This window comes from Sapajus apella, unplaced genomic scaffold, assembly GCF_009761245.1.
Source record: "Sapajus apella isolate SASKATOON/1434 unplaced genomic scaffold, GSC_monkey_1.0 scaffold7, whole genome shotgun sequence".
Classification (NCBI taxonomy): Eukaryota; Metazoa; Chordata; class Mammalia; order Primates; family Cebidae; genus Sapajus; species Sapajus apella.
Window position 1 is genome coordinate 4,824,679 of NW_022436947.1, and position 24,472 is coordinate 4,849,150.

At 35.8% G+C, this 24,472-nt stretch overlaps 1 protein-coding gene across 7 annotated transcripts in view; it reads right to left on the reverse strand.

Annotated features, from left to right (window-relative positions):
- CHRM2 (cholinergic receptor muscarinic 2) overlaps positions 1 to 24,472 on the reverse strand; it is a 172,122-nt gene that overhangs the window by 52,742 nt on the left and 94,908 nt on the right. The gene's annotated exons all lie outside the window — the stretch shown is intronic.

The following is a 24,472-nucleotide window of genomic DNA, read 5'->3' on the forward strand; positions in this document are numbered from 1 at the left end:
CAAATATATTTGAACATAATAGAGAGCTCAGAAATAGACCCAAGTGAATATAGTCAATTCATCTTTGACAAAGGAATATAGGAAATGCAATGGAGCAAAGAAAGTCTTTCAACAAATTATGCTGAAATATCTGGACATCTACATCCAAAAAAATAATGACTCTAGGCATAAACCTTACTCCTTTCACAAAAATTAACTCAAAGTGGATCATAGACCTAATTGCAATATGCAAAGCTATAAAACTCCTAGAAGGTAACATATGAGAAAAACTTAGATGACTTTGGGTATGACGATGACTTTTTAAAACACAACACCAAAGGCAATCCATGAAATAAATAATTGATAAACTGAATTTCATCAATATTATAAACTTCCCTGTGAAAGACAATGTTAAGATAATGAGAAAAGATGCCACAGACTGAGAGAATGAAAGACAAACCACAGACTGAAAGATACATCTGAAAAAGGACAATTATCCAAAATGTACAAAAACTCCTAAAATCGATAATAAGTAAACTCAATTAAAATGGGCCAAAGATCCTAATGGATAAGTCACCAAAACTATATACAGCTAGTAATTAGCATATGGAAAGATGCTTTATATCATATGCCATCAGGGCAATGCAAATCAAAACAATGAGATAACTACCACTCATTTATTAGAATGGCCATAGTCTGGATCACTGACAACACCAAATCCTGGAAAGGATGTGGGGCAAGAGGAACAGTCATCTACTGCTGGTGGAATTGAAAAACAGCACAGCCACTTTGGAAGATAATTCAGTGGTTTCTTATAAAACTCAACATACTCTTACCATAAGGTCCAGCAAACAATTATATGCTTCTTGATATTTACCCAAAGAAGTTAAAAACATGTCCATACAAAAACCTGCATATAGACATTTATAGCAGCTTTATTCATAATTTCCATGATGTGGAAGCAACAAAGATGTCATTCAGTAGGTGAATGAATAAATAAACTCTGGTATATACAGCCAATGGAGTATTACATAGTGCTAAAAGCAAATAAGTTATCGAGCCATGAAAAGACACGAAGAAACCTTAAATAAATATTGTTAAGTGAAAGACAGCTATATGAAAAGACTGCATACTGTATGAATCCAACTATATGATATCCTGGAAAAGGCAAAACTGTGAAGACAGTAAAAAGGTCAATGGTTGGCAGGAATTGCCAGGGGTGGAATTCTGAATAGGTAGAGCATTGAGGACTTTTATGGCAGTGAAAATAACATAATATAATGTAATGATGGGCACATGTCTATACATTTGTTTAAGTTCATAGAAAGTACAACACCAAGAGTGAACTCCAATATAAACTATGGGCTTTGGGTGATAATGATGTGTTATATTCATTGTAACAAATGAACCATTCTGATGGGGGATATTGAAAATGGCAGAGGCTGTGTATGTGTGAGAGTAGGAGGTATATGACAAATCTCTGTAATTTTGCTATGAACCTAAAACTGCTTTAAAAAGTAAGCCTGGAAAAATAAATATGATCCTGATGATGCAGTAGAGAATAATCTGAGCAAATGTAATGAGGCCAGAAACTGCAGTGCATGTAAGTTCAATGGTGCTGGAAACGCAAAATTGAGACTGAGAGAGGTGAAGAGAGGTGGCTGAGAGTCAGAAAGAAGTTCAATTGTTGCAAATGTATGTGCTCTATTTAAGAAACTCAGGCTTCATGCTATAGTGGATGAGGATCTGCTGAGGGTTCTGAAAAAGGAAGTACTATGAATAAATTTGTATTTTAAGTTAATTTCTGAAATAGTTGTAAAGGGGATGGTTTTAAGGGACAAAACCAGGAGCAGAAAGATTAGTACCTAAGTTACAGCAATGATCCATGGCAAAGAAAGGACGTAGGGCAGAAATAAATGATAGGGATGGAGAAGACATGCTAGATTTTAAAATGTATAATTGAATTTGGGGAATGAGGGAGAGGGAAAAGTCAATAATGACATAAATATTCCTATCACTAGTGGGAACTTCAAAAAGCAGAGGGACTTGAACTTCCTACAAAAGGCTAATGAGTCTACAGTGGCTATCACTGATGCACATCTGTAGCAATTAGCTTACAAGACAAGATAGATTTTATTCTCTTTAAATAAACTGCTTCATAATTACACATCTGAATTTCCATAAATTTGGGTTTATCATTCATCATAGTAAGATAGAAAGAAACCTGAAAAACTGCTGACCTAAATTTGAGTCCTGCTCCAGTCATTAATCAGTACGTGACCTTGAGTTAGTTACTTAACTATTTTAACCTTCATCCCTTTAAATATTAAATAAAAATAAGAAAGATCTATTAAATGAAAGAAGATATATGAAGGAAAAAATGCAAAAAGTTAAAAGTATAAAAACAAAAGTATTTATCTTAGCATGAATTTTTCCCAAACATATACAAATACATATATCAAACATGAATCAGTGTATTATTGTAGTCAAGAGAATCAGTATTAAAATCAGACTAATGAGGAACAGATCCTGGTTCAATCACTTTTGATGTGACTTTTACTAGTTATAAAACCTTTCATACTTTAATTTACTCTTTTATAAAATAAGGAAAATAATGGCATCAACCTCATAGGTTTGGTGGAGAGACTGTAAAATCATAAAAGTATTAAAAATATTTTCTTAAATTCAATATATACTAAATGAGCATTGATTATTATGAACACATAGATTTATAAGTATATAAAATATATTTATACATATAGGCATATTTATTAGAATGAATTATATAAAATTGCCAATATTCAACCATTTTGACCCACAAAAATGGCAACATCCTACAGTAGGGACTAAAAACAAGATAATCAAGTTGCCATCTAGATGCACTTGGTGACTTTATTATCTCACTTTTGCTGATTTTCTTAGGCAAGCATTGGCTGCAGGAGACAGTTGAACTTATTATCTACTAAATTATTATTTGTCCATTCTATTTGTTAACAGCAATGAGAGAAGAAATAAAAGAGTACAGGTTGAAGCTGATGCTGCCATTTGATCCCAACGCAGAGTTGCCTAACCTTGGACAATTTACTTAATCTTTCTAAGCCTCAGTCACCTTCTCTCTATGATGAAAAAAATATATAAAATTGTTATAAGTATTAAATGAGATAATACATGTAGGGCACATAACATATAGGCCAGCAGATAATGAGCACTCAATAATGTTTTCCATTAGTACACAAATCAGTAATTACTCACTCGAATTTCATTTTCTACAGATGACATTATATTTTCTGTCCTGCAAGTTTTTCCCCTTCCCTCTCCTTCCCTTGCCTCCTCTTTCCACTCCTTCTTTTCTCTTCTCTTTCCTGACCCTCTTTCTCTTTCTTTTTGTCTTCCCTTTTTTTTCTTTCCTTTTTAATGAGGAACCACTGTGACTAATTACTATCTATATCTGAATTATTCTGGATATACGAGTCTATTAAAAAACCTTTTCTGGAAAATGATACATTGGTGTGTGTACATATGTATATACATATATATTTCTACTTTTTATGGGTGAGATATCTGTGAATTTATTTTTATAAGTATTTTTACATGTATTATGTTCCTTCTCATTTTAGAAAAAGGAAATATAAATATTATACTAATCTGCACCCTATTTGCCCTATGTGCTTATGAAAATACATAGTAGAATAGAAAATTTGGAACTGCTGGGAATCAATAAAGGCTGTTATACACAATCTCTGAAGACAGAAGGACTTGATTGAAGTCTGAATGTGTTTAAGAGAATATGTAATTGGCCCTAGATAGGGCAATATGACTGAATAAGGAGGGATGCACATTTAAAAGGCTCATCTTTTGGAACTAGTCCCTGATAGCTCCGATGGATGCATCCTTGCCTGTGTATAGTTTACTCATTTGTCGTTTGCCTTACCCTGGTCCATTGGCAAAGCTGTGGTCAGTGTGAAGCATAGTGGCAGATGAACTCACTTGAGCGGCTTTGAGGGTTTGTATCTGCAACTGTGAGGACCATGTTAAGTAAACATTAAGTGTACGATAAATGATGCTAAGTAAGTCAAATGACTAGTAGGGAGACTGGGCATAGCTTTGATAGAAATTTTTTCTCAATCTGTCTTTTGACCTTTGATCTAAATGGTGAGAGTTTAGATCAGAAAGTGCAAATGTAGGACACAGTGGATGAGCACCAAGGGCAGTCCCCTACAAGTGGAGAAGGAAGCCCAGTGACTTAGGGCTGGGGATGTGTCTGAAGCGAGAGAGTGCCTCTAAATGGTTGTCTACAGCAAAAGAAAGAAGTTTTGACGGTGGGCTGCTGCTATTTCAACACAGTCCCTCTGCTACTACGCTGCAGCAGGGCCACAGAGGAAAGGGAACTGTGAACCTGAACTTTAAGGAAAGCAAACATAGAGAAAGGAGGAGTAGAAAATGAAAGAGAAATAAAAAAGAAAGGATACCTGGAGGCAGTTATAAACTGTTAAGGACATTAGAGCTGCATTTTCTCAAGTGGTAGACAAAATCAGTTTTTGTTTGGTTTGTTCAAGCTTTGCCTGTTTGTTTCTGTTTTACCTGGTACAAAAAGGTGAGATGTTTTGCATCAGATAACAGGTAGAAAATGAAGCTAATAAGTGACTGAAAGAATGCATGTACTAATAAATAAATTGAGTCCAATATAAGAAGGATGTATTTCACACACAATCAGAATGAGTTTGAGCAAATATAAAACCTCTGTTCAATCTGGAACTGAAAAGGGTACCTGTAGATAAGGAAGCCTGGATAACTTATATATTACGCATGTGCTGCTTAAGAATGGAGCTTCCCTCAGGGTTGAACAAACCATTATTTGACATTTCTTAGCTCCTCGTGAGAGACCAAATTTTTAACAAGATACATATTGTCAAGATTATGATCAGTTGAATTATGGAAGAACAAAAATGGCTGATGCTAATTGCCCAAATATATCTTAATGGATGAATGCAATATGTGAGAAAGAAGCAGGCCTATGTTTGGAAAGCTATTGAGTAGTCTACAACAAATTTAACTAACTGCGATCAAGACCTTGCAGAATCAGTTTATACACTCTACTTTCCTTTGCTCTTATATTAAAATGAGAGCTGATAGCTCAGAATCTATTGTTAATGAGATTGAGCCTATAAGCATATTACTTGGATTTTTTTTTGCAGAATTAATTATGTTGTAGGAAAGTACTAATATAGACAATTTTATCTTTGAGAAAAAAATGCCTTATCTAAAGAAGGAAAAGGAGTAAGATGATTAATACTTATTTTAAAAAATAAACTGCCAAAATAGGGAAATGCTTTGGTGCTTCCTCAGTCATAGGTTCAACTTTAAAGATAGTTATGGGGTGGGTTAAGGGCCTGCTGAAAAGAACGATCCTCTCCATTTCCATCACTGTCCAAATGAGTCATAAATCAGCTGATTGGGTTCTCATATATTTCTAGGATGATAGAAGGATGATGATAGGATGGGTCACTTGATGTAGCTATTGAAAATTCATTTATTTATATAATGACAAGGAAGAGCTGTCATTACCCTTAAGGTCCCCTCTCCTCTGTTTTTAACCTTTTAAATAATGTAAAAGATATTAGAAGACTTTGTTTGCCTCACCCACTGGCTGAAAAATCACCTCAATGTGGAATCTGATGTTTGTCAAATGAACATGGAAAATACCAATGTAATTATAAATTCTGTTTATTCAGAGGTCTTACCAGTGAGTGAACTCCATAAAACCCAGAAAATATGCCTTAATATTGGTCTTCTGTAATGGAATACTACCTAGGGAACTCAAGGAAATGCTCAAGTAACATCATGTCCTAAATAAAAGACACATAGATTTAGGCTATGCTGGAATTGATTCAAAGACGCTAATCTAGGTCCTTTCTTATAAACGATCCTAGAAGATTGAAATGCAATCCTGTCTTAGACTGATACAAACTCTGTTGCTTTCCTCAATACCATGACTCAGGATATTTCAGATATTAGAATTAGTCTTTAAACTTAACTCTATTAATCTTTAAAATCCTAGTAGCTGGTCAAAAATAATATGTCCAGAATGCATATGTGCTCACATCTGTAGATTTCACCTTGGTGCTCTGTGTTGCAACACTGGCATTAGGGCTTCCAAAACCTTACCATCATACTAGAACAGCAATAATAAAGTTTATTCTATAGAACACTAACAAGTTTCACAAATTGTTAAACAAACTTTCTATAGAATAAACCATTCTACTGACATATAGTTCTGGAAAAACTCTCACTCTCATTTTTTCATTTGTTATGCCATGATGCACATTGATGTATTAAAGATGCTTTAGGATTCCTGGGCAAGATGGCTGAATAGAAACAGTTCTGGTCTGTGGCTCCCAGCGAGACCAATGCAGAAGGTGGGTGATTTCTGCATTTCCAACCAAGGTACCCGGTTCATCTCATTGGGACTGGTTAGAAAATGGGTGCAGCCCATGGAGGGCAAGCAGAAGCAGGGAGGGGCATCACCTTACCCAGGAAACACAAGGGTTTGGGGAACTCCCTCCTCTAGCCAAGGGAAGCCATAAGGGACCATGCTGTGAGGGACAGTGCTATCCGGCCCAGATACTACATTTTTCCCACCATGTTCACAACCCACAGACTAGGAGATTCCCTCGGGTGCCTACACCACAAGGACTCTGGGTTTCAAGCACAAAACTGGGCAGCTGTTTGGGCAAACACTGAGCTAGCTGCAGTTTTTTTTTCAAACCCCACTGCTGCTTGGAACACCAGTGAGACAGAATCATTCGCTATCCTGGAAAAAGGGCTGAAGCCAGGGAGCCAAGAGGTCTTCCTAATCGGATCCCACCCCCATGGAGCCCAACAAGCTAAGATCCACTGGCTTGAAATTCTCACTGCAGCACAATAGTCTGAAGTCAACCTGGGATGCTCCAGCTTGGTGGAGGGAGGGGCGTTTTCTCTTCTCCTCCAAAGGATCACAACTCCTTGCCAGCAAGGGAATAAAGCTGGATAGAGAATGAGTTTGACAAACTGACAGAAGTAGTCTTCAGAAGGTGGGTAATAAACTCCTCTGAGCTAAAGGACCATATTCTAACCCAATTCAAGGAAGCTAAGAAGCTTGATAAAAGTTAGAGAAATTGCTAACTAGAATAACCACTTTAGAGAAGAACATAAATGACCTGATGGAGCTGAAAAATACAGCACAAGAACTTCATGAAGCATAAACAAGTATCAATTGCCAAATCAATCAAGCAGAAGAAAGGATATCAGAGATTGAAGATCAACTAAATAAAATAAAGCATAAAGACAAGATTAGAAAAGAAAAGAATGAAAAAGAATAAACAAAGTATCCAAGAAATATGGGATGACGTGAAAAGACCAAACTTACATTTGATTGGTATACCTGAAAGTGATGGGGAGAATGGACACAAGTTGGAAAGCATACCTCAGGATATTATCCAGGAGAACTTCCCTAGCCTATCAGTCAGGCTAACATTTAAATTCAGAAAATACAGAGAACACCACAAAGATACTCCTCGAGAAAAGCAACCTCAAGACACATAATCGTCAGATTCACCAAAGTTGAAGTGAAGGAAAAAATGTTAAGGGCAGCCAGAGAGAAATGTTGGGTTACCCATAAAGGGAAGCCCATCAGAATAATGTTTTCTCTGCAGAAAACCTACAAGCCAGAAGAGAGTGGGGGCCAGTATTCAACATTCTTAAAGAATTTTCAACCCAGAAATTCATATCCAGCCAAACTAAGTTTCATAAGTGAAGGAGAAATAAAATCCTTTACAGGCAAGCAAATGCAGAGGGATTTTGTCACCATGAGGCCTGCCTTGAGAGCTCCTGAAGGAAGCACTAAATATGGAAAGGAAAAGCTGGTACCAGCCACTGCAAAAACAAACCAAAATATAAAGATCATTGACACTATGAAGAAACTACACCAACTAATGGGCAAAATAACCAGTTAGCATCATAATGATCGGATCAAATTCACACATAAATGAATTTACATGCTCTAAAGGTAAATGGGCTAAATGCCCCAATTAAAAGGCACAGATGGCAAATTGGATAAAGAGTCAAGACCCATCAGTGTGCTGTATTCAGAAGACCCATCTCATGTTCAAAGACACACATAGGCTCAAAATAAAAGGAATATTTATCAAGCAAATGGAAAGCAAAAAAAAAAAAAAAAAAAAAAGGAGGGGTTGCAATCCTAGTCTCTGATAAAACAGGTTATAAACCAACAAAGGTAAAAAAAGACAAGGGTGTTACATAATGGTAAAGGGATCACTGCAACAAGAAGAGCTAACTATACTAAATATATATGCACCCAATACAGGAGCACTTAGATTCCTAAAGCAAGTTCTTGGCGATCTGCAAAGAGACTTACACTCCCACACAATAACATGGGAGACTTTAACACCCCACTGTCAATATTAGATAGATCAATGAGACAGAAAATTAACAAGGATATTCAGGACTTGAACTCAGCTGTGGCCAAGTGAGCCTAATGGACATCTACAGAACTCTCCACTCCAAATCAACAGAATTTACATTCTGCTCAGCACCACATAGCACTTATTCTAAAATTGACCACATACTTGGAAGTAAAAACACTTCTCAGGGAATACAAAAGAATGGAAATCATAACAAACACACTTTCAGACCAAAGTGCAATCAAATTAGAACTCAGGATAAAGAAACTCAACCAAAACTTTACAACTACATGGAAGCTAAACAACCTGCTCCTGAATAACTACTGGGTAAAAAATGAAATTAAGGTAGAAATAAATAAGTTATATGAAACCACTGAGAACAAAGACACAACATACCAGTATCTCTGGGACACAGCTAAAGCAGTGTTTAGAGGGAAATTTATAGCACTGAATGCGCATAGGAGAAAGTGGGAAAGATCTAAAGTTGACACCCTAACATCACAATTAAAAAAATTAGAGAAGCAAGAGCCAACAATTCAAAAGCTAACAGAAAACAAGAAATAATTAAGGTCAGAGCAGAACTGAAAGAGATAGAGACACAAAAAAACCTTCAAAAAATCAATGAATTCAGGAGTTGGTGTTTTGAAAAGATTAACAAAATAGATAGACTGCTAGTCAGACTATAAACAACAACAACAACAAAAAAACAACAAAAAGAAAAGAAAAAGAGAGAGAGAGTGAAGAATCAAATAGCAACAATAAAAAGTGATAATGGGGAGATCACCACTGATCCCACAGAAATACAAATTACTGTGGGAGAATACTATAAACACCTCTATGTAAATAAATTAGAAAATCTAGGAGAAATGAATAAATTACAGAACACATACACTCGCCCAAGACAAAACCAGGAAGAAGTCAAATCCCTGAATAGATCAATAACAAGTTTTGAAATTGAGGCAGTAATTAATAGCCTACCAACCAAAAAAAGTCCAGGACCAGACAGTTTCGCAGCTGAATTCTACCACAGATATAAAGAGGAGTTGGTGCCTTTCCTTCTGAAACTATTCTAAACAATAGAAGAAGAGGGATTCCTCCCTAACTCATTTTAGGAGGCTAGTTTCATCCTGATATCAAAACCTGGCAGACACACAACAACAACAACAAAATTTTAGGCCATTATCCCCGATGAACATTGATGTGAAAATCCTCAATCAAATACTGGCAAACTATATCCAGCAGCACTTCAAAAATCTTATCCACCACAATCAAGTTAGCTTCATCCCTGTGATGCAAGCCTGGTTCTACATATGAAAACAATAAACATAATCCATTACATAAACAGAACCAATGACAAAAGCCACATGATTTTCTCAATAGATGTAGGAAATTCCTTCAATAAAATTCAACATCCCTTCATGCTAAAAACTTCCAATAAACTATGTATTGATTGAACCTATCTCAAAATAATAAGAGCTATTTTTGACAAACCCACCACCAATATCATGCTGAATGGGCAAGAGCTGGAAGCATTACCTTTGAAAACTGGCACAAGACGAGGATGCCCTCTCTCACCACTCCTATTTAACATAGTATTGGAAGTTCTGGCCATTGTAATCTTGCAAGAGAAAGAAATAAAGCCTATTCAAATAGGAAGAGAGGAAGTCAAATTTTCTCTGTTTGTAGATGACACAGGTATATTTAGAAAACCCCATCTTCTCAGCCTAAAAACTCCTTAAGCTAATAAGGCACTTCAGCAAAGTCTCAGGATACAAAAGCAATATGCAAAAATCACAAACATTCCTACACACCAATAATAGACAAACAGAGAGACAAATCGTAAGCAAACTCCCTTTCACAATTGATACAAAGTGAAAAAAAGTGCCTAGGAATACAACTTACAAGGGATGTGAAGGACCTCTTCAGGAGAACTACAAACCACTGCTCAAGGAAATAAGAGAGGACACAAAAAAATGGAAAAACATTCCACACTCATGGATAGGAGATATGAAAATGACCATACTGTCCAAAGTACTTTATAGATTCAATGCTATTCTCATCAAACTGCCTTTAAGTTTCTTCAGAGAATTAGAAAAAACTACATTAAATTTCATATGGAACCAAAAAAAAGGCCAGTATAGCCAAAGACAATTCTAAGCAAAAAGAATAAAGCTAGAGGCATCATGCTACCTGACTTCAAACTATACTACAAGGTTACAGTAACCAACACAGTATAGTAGTGGTACCAAAACAGATATATAGACCAATGGAATAGAGCAGAGACCTCAGAAATGAAGCCACACATCTACAACTATCTGCTCTTTCACAAACCTGACAAAAACAAGCAATGAGGAAAGAATTCCATATTTAATAAATGGTGATAGGAAAACTGACTAGCCGTATGCATAAAACTGATACTGGGCTCCTTTCTTACACCTCATACAAAAATTAACTCAAGATGGATTAAGGATTTAAGTGTAAGACCTAAAACCATAAAAAACCTAGAAGATACCATTCAGGACACAGGCATGGGAAAAGACTTCATGGCTAAAACACCAAAACCAATGACAACAAAACCAAAATGGACAAATGAGATCTAATTAAACTAAAGAGCTTCTGCACAGCAAATGAAACTATTATCAGAGTGAGCAGGCAACCTACAGAATGGGAGAAATTTTTTGCAATCAATCGATCCAACAAGGGCTAATATCCAGAATCTACAAGGAACTTAAGCAAATTTACAAACAAACAAACAAAAAACATCACTATTAGAAATTGGGCAAAGGATATGAACAGATACTTTTCATAAAAAAAAAAAGACAAGGCCGGGCGCGGTGGCTCAAGCCTGTAATCCCAGCACTGTGGGAGGCCGAGGCAGGTGGATCACGAGGTCAAGAGATCGAGACCATCCTGTTCAACATGGTGAAACCCCGTCTCTACTAAAAATACAAAACATTAGCTGGGCATGGTGGCGTGTGCCTGTAGTCCCAGCGACTCAGGAGGCTGGGGCAGGAGAATTGCCTGAACCCGGGAGGCGGAGGTTGCGGTGAGCCGAGATCGCGCCATTGCACTCCAGCCTGGGTAACAAGAGCGAAACTCCGTCTTAAAAAAAAAAAAAAAAAAGACATTTATGTAGTCAACAAGTTACATATGAAAAAAAGTTCATCATCACTGGTCATTAGGGAAATGCAAATCAAAACTACAATGAGATGCCATCTTAGGCCAGTTAGAATAGCAATCATTAAAAAGTCTGGAAAAATAGATGCTGGAGAGGCTGTGGCAAAATAGGAATGCTTTTACACTATTGGTGGGAGTGTAAATTAGTTCAACCGCTGTGGAAGACAGTGTGGCGATTCCTCAAGGATCTAGAAACAGAAATACCATTTGACCCAGGAATCCTATTATTGAGCATATACCCAAAGGATTATACTAAATCATTCAACTACAAAGATACATGCACATGTATGTTTATTGCAGCACTATTCACAATAGCAAAGATTTGAAACCAACCCAAATGCCCATCAATGTCAGATTGGATAAAGAAATGTGGCACATATACACCATGGAATACTAGGAAGCCATCAAAAAGGATGTGTTCATGTCCTTTGCAGAGACATGGATGAAGCTGGAAACCATCATTCTCAGCAAACTAACAAATAAACAGAAACCTAAACACCACATGTTCTCACTCATATATGGGAGTTGAACAATAAGAACACATGGGCATAAGGAGGTGAACATCACACACTGGGGACTGTCAGGGGGGTGGGGGTCAAGGGGAGGGATAGCATTAGGAGAAATACCTAATGTAGATGATGGGTTGATGGGTGCAGCAATCTACCATGGCACATGTATACCTATGTTACAAACCTGCACGTTCTGCATGTGTCCCAGAACTTAAAGTATAATTTTAAAAAGATGCTCTAATAAAGCAACTATTTGAAATTCAGTCTTTTCAGTGTTTCTCAAAATTATTTGAGCAGAGAACATTTCCTCTCAAAGGATATGTATTACCATCTGTTAGAAAAAACACACCATAGAACACAGTTTGTGAATGTCATGCTAAATGATCAAGTAATTGGTTAGGCATGTGAATGGAAATAATCAAATTTTCTTAAACATTCCAATAATTCTTTTTAAAAATAATTATAACTTTAATTTTAAGGGAGATTTATTACATGGGTATATCGTGTGGCTCTAAGGTTTGGGCTATGGATAATCCCATCACCCAGGTAGTGATCCTAGAGTGCCCAACGGGTAGATTTTCAGCTGGTGTTCCCCTCCCTGCATGCTTCCTCTAGTAGTCCCCAGTGTATATTGCTCTTAAATTAAGTTTCAACAAAAATCAGCAATGGAGAAGGGGTTCCCTATTAAGTAAATGGCACTGAAATACCATAACCGACTAGCCATGTGCAGAAGAATGAAAGCTGACTCCTACCTTTCACCTTATATGAAAATTAACTCAAGATGAATTAAAGATTTAAATATAAGACCTCAAACTATACAAATTCTGGAAGAAAACCTAGGAAATACCATTCTGGACATTGGCCTTGGTACAGAATTTATGGCTAAGTCCCCAAAAGCAACAAGAACAAAAATTAACAAGCAGAACAAATTAAACCAATGATTCTTTTGCCTCTTTGCATTTGTGCATGCCATTTATTCTCCCTGAAATGATAGCCTACCATTGGCCAACCACCCTTGGCCTTGCCTCATCCTTATGTTAGAGAAGACCATTCAAGTCCAGTTTAAAAGTAATTTCCATGAGAAACCTTTTCTGATACCTCAAGACTGCTTTGAGTGTCCCTCCTCTGACCTTTTCTAAAACTGTGTACTAGCTTTCTACCAGCACTTGCAAATCATTCACTTCTTTTTTACTTGAAGAAATTATCTGTGCCTTATTCCCATTATAAGCCTAGTGTCTATTATATAATAGACCCTGTAAATGGTTGACAGAGAAAAGGAGCATATCCTAAGATGGGTTTTGCTGATCAGGAAGGGACATATAATCCTAAGGAGAGAAGTTAGGGGAAATCAGAGGAAACCACAGCTTCCTGTACCATTAGAAATCTATCCCACAGAGAATAGATATCATGAAACCATTAAAATGACAGAATCAGTTGTAGGGGACATTAAAATTTTAATCATGTGGGTAAGGGAGCTCTTGGGATAATTCATCCACAAGTTGCTTATGAATCTGCTTTAGAGGGAAGCCATGTGGAGAGCTTCTCTTGGATTCTAAACCAAACAGATGTTCTTTCTTTCACAGTGGTGCCAAGCCACTTATATTTTCTTTCTTCTAAAAGCCTATAGTAGTACACACAGTACAATAGGAATGTTATGTGTTTTCATGGAAAAGCAACTACATCATTTACATAGACTTCAACATTTCCAGAAACAAAACTCAAATCTCTTCCTATTGCCTTCACTTTTGCAAGTTGGTGCAGTGTTTGGAACAAAGTTTGTTAATACGAACAAGAACATCACTATCTTTGAGAGTACTGGAATCATCCTGATGTAGCCACAGTATGGGAGGAGAAGGTGATAAATTGCTTTATTCTATTTTGTCCTACAAATAACAAACTCGATGCAGAATTTAAGAACCTAGGCTGTGCCCAGTTTGGAAGCCTGCTCTATCATGTTCTACTTCTGCTATTTGTACGAGTATCTTAGCCACTTTATCTCTCGGTTTACAAATCTGGAAAATTGGGATAATAATAGTATTACCTACATCATATTGTCAGGGCTGAATTAGTTATTAAGTGTCTAGCACTTACAACGATACCAAATTTTAGCTAATATTAATTTCATTAGTATTAATAATGTTAATATTTTATTACCATAAATTAGTAATGCCACTAACTCTATCTCCTATTCAAACATTTCCTAAGATCTTTTCATGTCTAAATTTCTGATTTGGAAGTCTTCTATCTCTGGCAACACTTCATATGCCAGAATTCTTTAATATTGAGTTTAAAATCCACCCTGGAGATCCCCTAAATATACCCCATGCTTGGCCCTTAGCTCAACCTTGAGGGTTTGTATACATGGCTCATTTTTTATAATATATCATTTCTTTTTTTTAACTAGCCAATTTCTAGCCATTCTTTAAGATCTAGTTACAATTTAATTTCATTGGAAGCATCCTTCTCCTGTCTCTGTAATCATGATACCTCATCTGAACTTAGCATTTTGTCACCCACAGACATTGGCATATATTTCACAAAGACATATCTGATCATATTCTCCTTGAAAATATGAACATAAACTCCACTACCCTTGAAAGTATTGCAATTATTCTGATGTAGTCACAATATGAATGGAGAAGGTGATAAATTGCCCTACTCTATTTTCTTGTTTGGTTTACCTCAGTTGGCTCTTTTAAAATGGGCGTTAATCTTACTGGCTTTGTTCAAAACACTGCACCAACTTGCAAAAGTAAAGGCAATAGGAAGAGATAAAATAAATGGAAATATTATAGCACTCTTTAATAAAGTGGCAAATATCTGTCCCTTGATATTATAAACCTTGTTTGAAAGCAGTAAAAAAAATGATGTTTGAATGCTTAAGAATAATAATGTGATGATTTGATTGTTGGCTTTTGTTTTTTTATTGACTCCATTGCAGATTAGTACTTCCAGTCTAAAAAGTAAAATCTTATTCTCTGAATTCTTCCCCATTTTCTGTGAAAATAATTACCAATTAATTTGTTTCCTTTCTTCTTTTTCATTTTCCCTGTCCTTCTCTACTGGGGCCTGTGATAGAAAATGTATGTATTTCTCCAATTAGAAATAAAACTTTATTTGAAAAAGGCTATGGACCGTGTTTAAACACTTTTACCCCATTTTTTCAGAGTTGGTGAGGGGAGGAAATACCTTCCCTGTGTGTCAATTGACTCCAGAACACAAATAGGAAACAAGAAAGTGAATTCTAAGACACTTAGGAAAATTGCTTTTTCTTATAGACTGATGTATACTGCTTCTCTGATATCCCAGCGTACAGGCTGATGCTTTCTGCAAAGAGTTATCTTCAATTATTGCCCACTCCTATGAGCTTTAAATTGCTTATTATCGAAATTGCATTACTTAGCAACTAATTATATACTGTCTTGCACTGTTCCATTCCATGTGGTAAGCCAGTAGCCTAGAAATCCTTCTTAAATTTTCTTAAAATTTTTAAACTTTTAAAATCCCATAACATAAAATTTCTTTTATATTGTGTATATTAGTCACCACCATTGCATTACTATCATCACTATATTAGCTATGAGTTCTCATTCATTCTTACCTTCAAAGGCCACCCAACAGGTCTCCCTGGATTTAGTCATAAAGTAGTTATCTTCTACTCTGACCTCTCGGTGATGTTTCTAATTCACAAATTTAAATATATAATTCTTCTCTTGAAAATTACTGAAGAGAGGATAAAATCCCCATGTAGAATGGCCTACAGGAACTTTCATGCAATGGCATCTGCCCAGTTGCCAAGTCTTGTCTCAAATCAGTACTGTATTCTCCCACACTGCATTATTCCTTAAATAATATGCTATAGCAGCACTGAATTAGCTGCAGCTATTGTAATATGGTATATGTACTCGAGCCTCTGTGTTTTCATGTATTCTGTTTCTTCTATTTGGAGAGTCTCACTATGTAAATCTTCCCTCCAAGTCTTTGCTAAAATGCTCTCTTCTCAAGTAAAGCATCCCCTGAACACCCTGAAGCTTAGATGTTATTTTCTCCAATTTCCAAACATTTTATGTATTTCCATTGTAACAAATTTCTTCTGTGCAATTAAGTTTGCAGCTCTATGTGCTCAATTAGCATTTGGGACAAGCACTGTGTCTGCTCTGCCTACTTAGCACAGCATCTAGCACAGAGAAGGCATTTAGTAAATATTTATAAAATAAATGACTATCAGATCTTCCCATTTAAACTGTATCAACCTAGAAACAAAGGCCATGGTAACCCTGTCTGTGCCCAATCAGTATTGAGTACTTGGGAGAAGCTTCATAAGTACTTTCTGATAAATAGACTGATTAATTCAGGTGACATGAATCATAAGATACTCTCTAATTTTATTTCTTTTATTTATGATTGTTTCTCACATGCAAGAAATAAAAAATATGAGACCGCAGTCAAGGCAAAATGACAATATTACAAAATGTTTTATTGTCGAGAAAGGCAATTTCACTATTATCCATTCTTAAGAATCAAATAGTATAATTCTGGCTGTAAATTACTTGCTGTTACTTTAGACTATTAAATAATCATTACATTTTTCTCTATTATTCTGCAGTGGGATAAAATCATCCCAAGAACCATTTGGCTCTTTAAAAGAAAATGCATTCTGACAAACAACTAGGCACTCCTGCCGTCCCCACCGCCATGAACTTCATCACCATTCTCACCAGCATCACCATCATTACCTACAAGAGTTCCTACCATCATCTCTCTCATCATCACCATCATTACCTACCGCCATCACCATCATTACCTACCATCATCCTTGCCGCCATCACCATCATTACCTACCACGGCCATGACCACCACTACTCCCTTCATCAACAATCCAGACATTGGTCACAAGCATATTCCAAAATACAGCCTAATTCATTCAAACCTGAGTTCTCATTTGACAGAACTATCAACCATATTCTTTTTTCTTTCATAAGAAATTAAATCCGAGAAAATGCTAGAGGGAATGGAATCACTGGCCTGAAAAGTAGAGTTCTTGGCAAGCAGCAGACCGTGGTGTCACTGACAGAAGGAGAGAATAAATAATGGAAGCACCACAGGCGATTGTTTCTGGAAACAAGATATATAAAGTAATATATGCTGCTATCCTCTAGGTTGGACAAAACAAGACAGAGATTCAAGGAAGAACAGATGAAACAGCCTTAAAATGAATGGAGATACCAGAAACTTCCCCCATGGTAGAAGGTCAAAGAGACTTTTAAGAAATAAATAAGGATTTTACTTTCACATAAAGAAAATAAATCCTTTGGTTTTGTTTCATCAGTTGGTAGATTTATGTGATTCTGAAAATGGCCTTTACTGAACTTTAGGAGAAAAGCCAGGAAAAAAAAAAAAAAAGGCATGCCGACATTCCCCCAAACAGCTGCTTTTCTATTCCTCCAAGGCTCGGTATGCGTAATGTCCAAATATCAGATCAGTCAGTAACAAGACAGTCAGACAGTGAAACCATTTTGCCCTTTTTGGAATCAGGTAAACAAAGCAGTAGTTTTCAAATGGTTATTTCAGTTCAACCACAGAGAGCTCAGAGATTTTAGTGCTGCCTACTCCTTTTAGAGATTAACATGAAAAATACAGATGAGAGTAGTGAAGGTGAAAGAATAAAAATGAAAAGATTCTGTAACCTGGAAGGAACACAAGATACTTTTTAATTTCTCTTTTAGTTCTCATGCAGATTTTTACCAAACTCTTGAAAGAAATATCAGATTACCATGTTCTTTTATTATTTTTTTTAAAAGTAAATCTATAAATCTATCATCTTTTCAATAATATACTTTTCTTCCTGGGTGTTTTTATAACTATATTTTCCCATTACATTTTCACTAAACTCCTCCAGGAAGTGTTTTTTTTTTTTTTTTTTAAAGACGGAGTCTCACTCTGTCACCTAGGCTGGAGCCCCGTGGCATGATATCAGCTCACTGCAACCTCCAGCTCCTCAGCTCAAGCCATTGTCCCACCTCAGTTCCCCAAGTAGCTGAGATTACAGGCACCTGCCACCATGCCCAGCTATTTTTTTTTTTTTTTTGTATTTTTAGTAGAGATGAGGTTTCTCCATGTTGGTCACGCTGGTCTCGAACTCCTGACTTCAGGTGATCCGCCTGCCTTGGCCTCCCAAAGTGCTAGGATTACAGGCCAGCAAATCTTTGAACTCACTGAACTAGTGTGATCTAAATTGCAGGGTGGAGTTAAAAGACAGCAGAAATGGGGTACAGTGAAGCTGAGCTCTAGTCCAGGATGACTGCTCTCTGTGTGTTACGTGAGGACAATTATTTTAGCTTCTATATGCTTTAATTCCATCATCTAGGAAATGAACAAATTAATCTAGGTGATCTCTGAGATCTGAATTCTGGTTCTAATTGTAATATTTTCAAGTTTCTATGCTGGCAGATTTCAGCCATTAGCTTGAAAATGATTTCATTCAATGTTTAAGCTATTTACTTAGAGTTTATTATTGCCAGACAATGGATTAAGAGGATGGAGAAGAGGAGTAATTGATTTATTTTGTTCAAGAAAATAATTTGTCAATTATTTTCTTCAGATGTTTTGAAATTTGGAAAAGTTAAAAAGGACATTGATTCACCCCATCTCACTGTTTCTCAATGGAACTGAAGGAAAAATGGTGATCTTAGGCTTGGGGCCCAAGCAAAATCTCTGAGTCACTAGTGAGCCAGGTGAGTGAGACAGAGTTTAACTGTATAAAGTTACAAAAAGAAAGGTGAACCCAGGCGTGGTAGCTCATGCCTGTAATCCCAGCACTTTGGGAGGCCGAGTGGGCGAATTACCTGAGGTCAGGAGTTTGAGAACTGCCTGACCAACATGGAGAAACCTCATCTCTACTAAAAATATAAAAATTAGTAGGGCATGGTGGTGCATGCCTGTAATCTCAGCTACTTGAGAGGCTAAGGCAGGAGAATCGCTTGTACCTGGGAGGTGGAGGTTGTGGTGAGCTGAGATCACACCATTGCACTCCAGCCTGGGCAACAAGAGTGAAACTCCATCTCAAAAAAAAAGAAGAAAGGTGAAAAGGGAAATGACCTTTTTTTTCTTTTTTATCTAAGATATTGACATAAAAGTTTTAGGAAGAGTAAATCATTTTGTAAAACAAATTTTTTTACTGAAGAACTGTATTTAACCTGCTAGCACAAAGTAGTTGTTTATTAAATGTTGCATGAATGAACTGAAGGTGAATCAAAAAAGCAATTACCTTTTATAGACCTATGTGCTCAGTATCAAGAAGTCCAAGACATGGTCTCTATACTCAGAAAAATTACGATGTAGTTGTAAAAGAATTAACACAGCCACCACTCCTTCATGCACTCCTGTGAAAAGTGAAGTAAAATATGAGATTACAGCAGTTTAAAAGAATAATAGAAGAAAAGTAATAAGGTAAAGATGGATAGTATTTGAATAAATTGGACAGGTATATCTTGGAAGGGAGTCATGAAAGCAAAAAGACTGTCATGAATAAAGTGTGGATAAACAGGTTTCATTGAAGAAGGATTATGTAAGGGAGATAAAAGAAAAAGAGAGACAAAAAGAGACAGAGATGAAAAGATAAAGCTAGAGATACAGGTGGAACTAGACCATACAGTCACATTTTCTTATGGACTGAATGTTTATATCTGCCTCCCAAATTTTTATGTTGAAGCCTTAACACCTAAGAGATGATATTTGAGGTGGTACATTTGGAAGGTAATTAAGGTTAGATGAGATCAGGAGGGTGAAAGCCTCATGATGGGATTAGTGCCCTTATAAGGAGAGACACCAAAGAACTCTTCCATGCAAGGATACAGTGAGAAGCCAGCCTTCTACAAGCCAGGAAGAGAGCCTTCACCAGTGACTGAATTGGCCTAAACCATGGTCTTGGACGTCCCGGCTATCAGACTATGAGAAAATAAATACATGTTGTTGAAACCATCCAGTCTATAGCATTTTGTTAAGGCAGTCCCAGCTGACTAATCTGCACTTCATTCCATAGTGAGTAAGAAATACTGGTTTTGAAACAATGATGTTAAAATGATAAGCAATAACGAAAGCAGCATTTTTGACAAACTAATATGCTAAGAGGGTATATGTTAACCCATGAAAATTGAGGAGGCCTAAAACAGAAGGAGGTTGAAAAGGTGGCAGAGCCCAGTTAGAAGGCCCTTAGAATAAGGAGGTGTGATAATGAAACACTTCTTGAAACCAAGCATTGATCAGAGGACAAACATGAGTACAAGGCCCAGGCAAAACAACACAGGACTTGGAAAGAGATTTGGAGATGAAGTTTTGGAATTACGTGGAAAATCCTGGGATGCTTTCAGGATCCAAGGATAAGCAACGTACAGGTGAAATTTGAATAAGCAGCCAAGACTTTGGAGACATAAAATCAGAGTTCAAGGGAAAGTAGTGGGTCAAATCAGGCAGATAATCAGGAATCAGGAGAATCCAAATTTTAAAAAGAGTGAAATTTAATCTAATGCCAGATAGAATATATGAAACCCAAAGAAACAGAAAACTTGGGGTTGGGAATTTACTGGGTACTATTATGTGAACAAACATTTTATTCTTGAAGATATTCATGATGTCACCACTTGTCCTCTAAACATTTCTATTATTTGGAAACTCCCAACTACGAGAGTAACTCATTGTAGCTTGTAAATGTCTAATTATTAACAAGTTATTTTTTATTCCAATATGCATTTCACCACGTTATCTTTTCAAAAACATGAATCCTAGGTATGTGTTCTGCAGCTATTTAATATTTGTTTAACTTCTACATACATCCCTCAAGTAATTGGAGATGACTATTCTTGCCTCTTTCCAAGCAAAGTATCTCTACTTCCTTAAAGGATTCCTCATGTGGTTTAGTTTCTATATTATGCATAGAACTGAATATAGTATTCACACAGGCTTTGATGAATGAAACTATTACTGCTCTTTCCCTGAGCACACTATTTCTTTCAATGCTTATAATTGAAAGAAATTATATATAATTATATCATAATTATATAATACATTTGGTGTTAATTGACTTATGTTAATGGATATTGGGTCAAGATAACGCAGTGTTTGTGTTTCTGTGCCTGGCTTATTTCACTTAGCATAATGTCCTCCATGTTCATCTATACTGTAGCAAATGACAAGATGTATTTCTTTTTTAAGGCTAAATAGTGATTTATTGTGTGCCTGTATATATATGATATATTTATAGTAATAAAATATACATACATAATAAATAATATACATATGATTTATATCACATTTTATTTATCCATTCATCTGCCGATAGACATTTTGGTTGTTACCATATCTTGGGTATTGTGAATAATACTAAAATGAACATTGGAGTGCAGATATCTCTTCAACATACTGATTTCAGTTCCTTTGTATATATACCCAGGAGTGGGATTGCTGGATCATATTGTAATTGCATTGTTAGTTTTTTGAGGAACCTCCATACTGTTTTCTAGAGTGACTGTATTTATTTACATTCCCACCAACAGCATTCTAGGGTTCCCTTCCTTCTACATCCTCATCAATACTTGTCATCTTTTTAATTTTATAACAGGCATTTTAGCAGGTAGCATGTGTCAGGTGATATCTCATTGGGGTTATAATTTGCACCTCCCTGCTGATTAGCAATGTTGAACATTTTTTTCATATACTTGTTAGCCATTTGAGAGGCTGTGGCAGTGGGATGGGGAACAGAGAGAGATTGGTCAGAGGGTACAAATTTCCAGTTAGGAAGAATTAGATTTGGAGCTCTATTGCAGAAAAAATAAGCGTGTGAGACGGTGAACATGCTAAGCACTTCATCATGTATACATATATAAAACAGCACATTTTATATGCCATAGATATATACAATCATTGTTTTCCAATTAAAATTTAAGTTTTAAAAGATAAAGCAGTGAACACAATGTCAACTTTCTTATTCTCAAATGCCCATGATTCGACCTAATTGTGTGGTTTTGTGTGTGAAGTGTGAATGGGTTAAAAAAAAAGTCAACAACAGAACTAGAAAGCTGTTAGTACTTCCAGAATTGTACAGAAATTCTGAAAAGATAGAAATACATGGAATCATATTATAAGTAAAAGAATATTACAGAAGGCTACTCAGATCCTAATGGTAGTTCCAGTAGAGCTGTGAACTCATAGCATGGACACAAAAATGCAAAGGTGCGAAGTAACAGAAAGGTAGAGGTTTAGAGCCAAAAGTCTAATGGTAATTACAGAAAGAACAGAAATAATATAAGGAAGGAAATAATACAAGAAAAATAATGAAAACATTTCTAGATCTAAATAAAGTCACAGTCCTCAAGTTGGAAAGGCCTAATGTGTATTAAGAAGAGTGTATTTGCAATCAACTTACAAAATACTCAACTTTTCTTTGAGAAAACTTTATAAACTTTTTCCTTAGGAGAAAACAGTATACACTTAAACTATATTAAGTCAGATCTACTTTCCTCTACTTAAGTAGTCAATATTTTGGACCTCTTTAAAATTAAATTTTGTTTTAATTTGTTTATTGTTCCATAATGTTAAGATCTTTTTGAATTCTGACTCAAATATGGTAACATTCATTTTCTCTCCCCTATTTAGATTATTCACACATTTGCAAATCACACCCACTTTATCATCAATGTATTGATAAAATGCTAATAGACAAGCCCTGGCACTCTAATTGGATATGGCAGCCTTTGAAGTTCCTCCAAGAAGTAACGAATTAATCTCTGGATATAACTGTTCAATCAGGTTTGAGTTGCCCTTTATCCTCCTTGCCTTCCACAGCATTGTCCAGGCAGGGATTCTGAAACACATTGTCAGGTGGCACTTACAATCAAAATGTACAAGATCCATGACATTCTTCTATTATGTCAGTTCAGAGAGCATGATGAGGTTTGTACTGATTTATTCTTATGAATCATGATTGTTCCTAGATCATCACATCCTATTTTTCAGTATGTCCCTAAATGATCAGTGTAAACAGAGTTTGCTTGTGAATGATACCAAGCTCACCAGCATATAAGTTTTAAAGCATTCTTTTCCTGCTTTATAAATATAGTGTCAATGTTTTAATCTTTCCTGTGTTATAACACCATTTTTATCCTACAGAATTTCTCAAGAATTTTTGACACTGATTCCATAGGCACATCAATACTTGATGTTAATATCTAGATTTAATTTTAACTCAAAAGAAAGTTAAAATAATGATCCTCATGTCCTGGGATATATATATAGGACTATGAAAAAAAAAGCAGGTTATAGACTCATTGTATATTACCATTTGTATTAAAAACACAGATATTTTTAAAGTAAATTTCAGAATTTGTACAGAATATTTTAAGGAATTATTTACAGTAGTTGCCTTTCTGGGAGAAACTGAGAGGACAAGAGGCCGACAAAGACAGGCAAAATACTTTGTGACTTCATGTACCATTTCTATTTTGTTTCATGTTCCCCTACTCCTTATTTAAAGAAATCTTAAAAATTGAAAAAGAAAATCTTAGTGACCCTCAGGATTTGGATTTTGTGAACCAACAAAACCTAAAAACTAACATGACATTGTTGACTTTTAAGTTCACCATGTAAAGATATTACAATTAATTTACATCTGCCATCACCACAATTTTATTAAAAGCAAAGCAAACAAAAAAAAAAAGTGAAGCCTATACAAACAAATGAAGAAAACAATATCAGAATAAAAGACATTCTTTTAAATTAAAAAGTTTTATAAACTATTTGTTAAAAAAAAAATTGCAGAAGATAAACATTTAGGAGCCAGTGATTGAAATCATCAAGACTCTTTTATACTAACTTCCCCTTTTTTGGCATCAATTATTACTCTGCCTTTTCTAGTTTACAGTATTCTTCTTCATAGAAAAATGTAGAAGCAAAACAACAATATCTGAGTTCTGTTTCCCTTTGGTACTTGGTTAATATTATAGCATATTCATAAGGGAAGAGATCTAGGTTTCCTTTGTGCTCTTTCTTCAAATAAAGGCTTAAGGTTATTTCTACCACACTCTTGGCTTTTTTTTTTTTTTTTTTTTTTTTTTTTTTTTTTTTTTTTTTTTTTTGGTCAACACATCATGGCTCATTTAGGTATATTCTCTTCCAAATAGTATTCTAATTAATCCAGCATTCCATTCTTTTGCGTTATTTTTGTCTATGTGCTTCCCATCCTGATTTTTAAGTGTATCCCTTTAATACATGAACACATCATAATTATGGCTTTTGTTGCTAACCACTGGGAGGCTGATTTTAGAGGACTAAACTGATATCAACTCAGATGAAGCT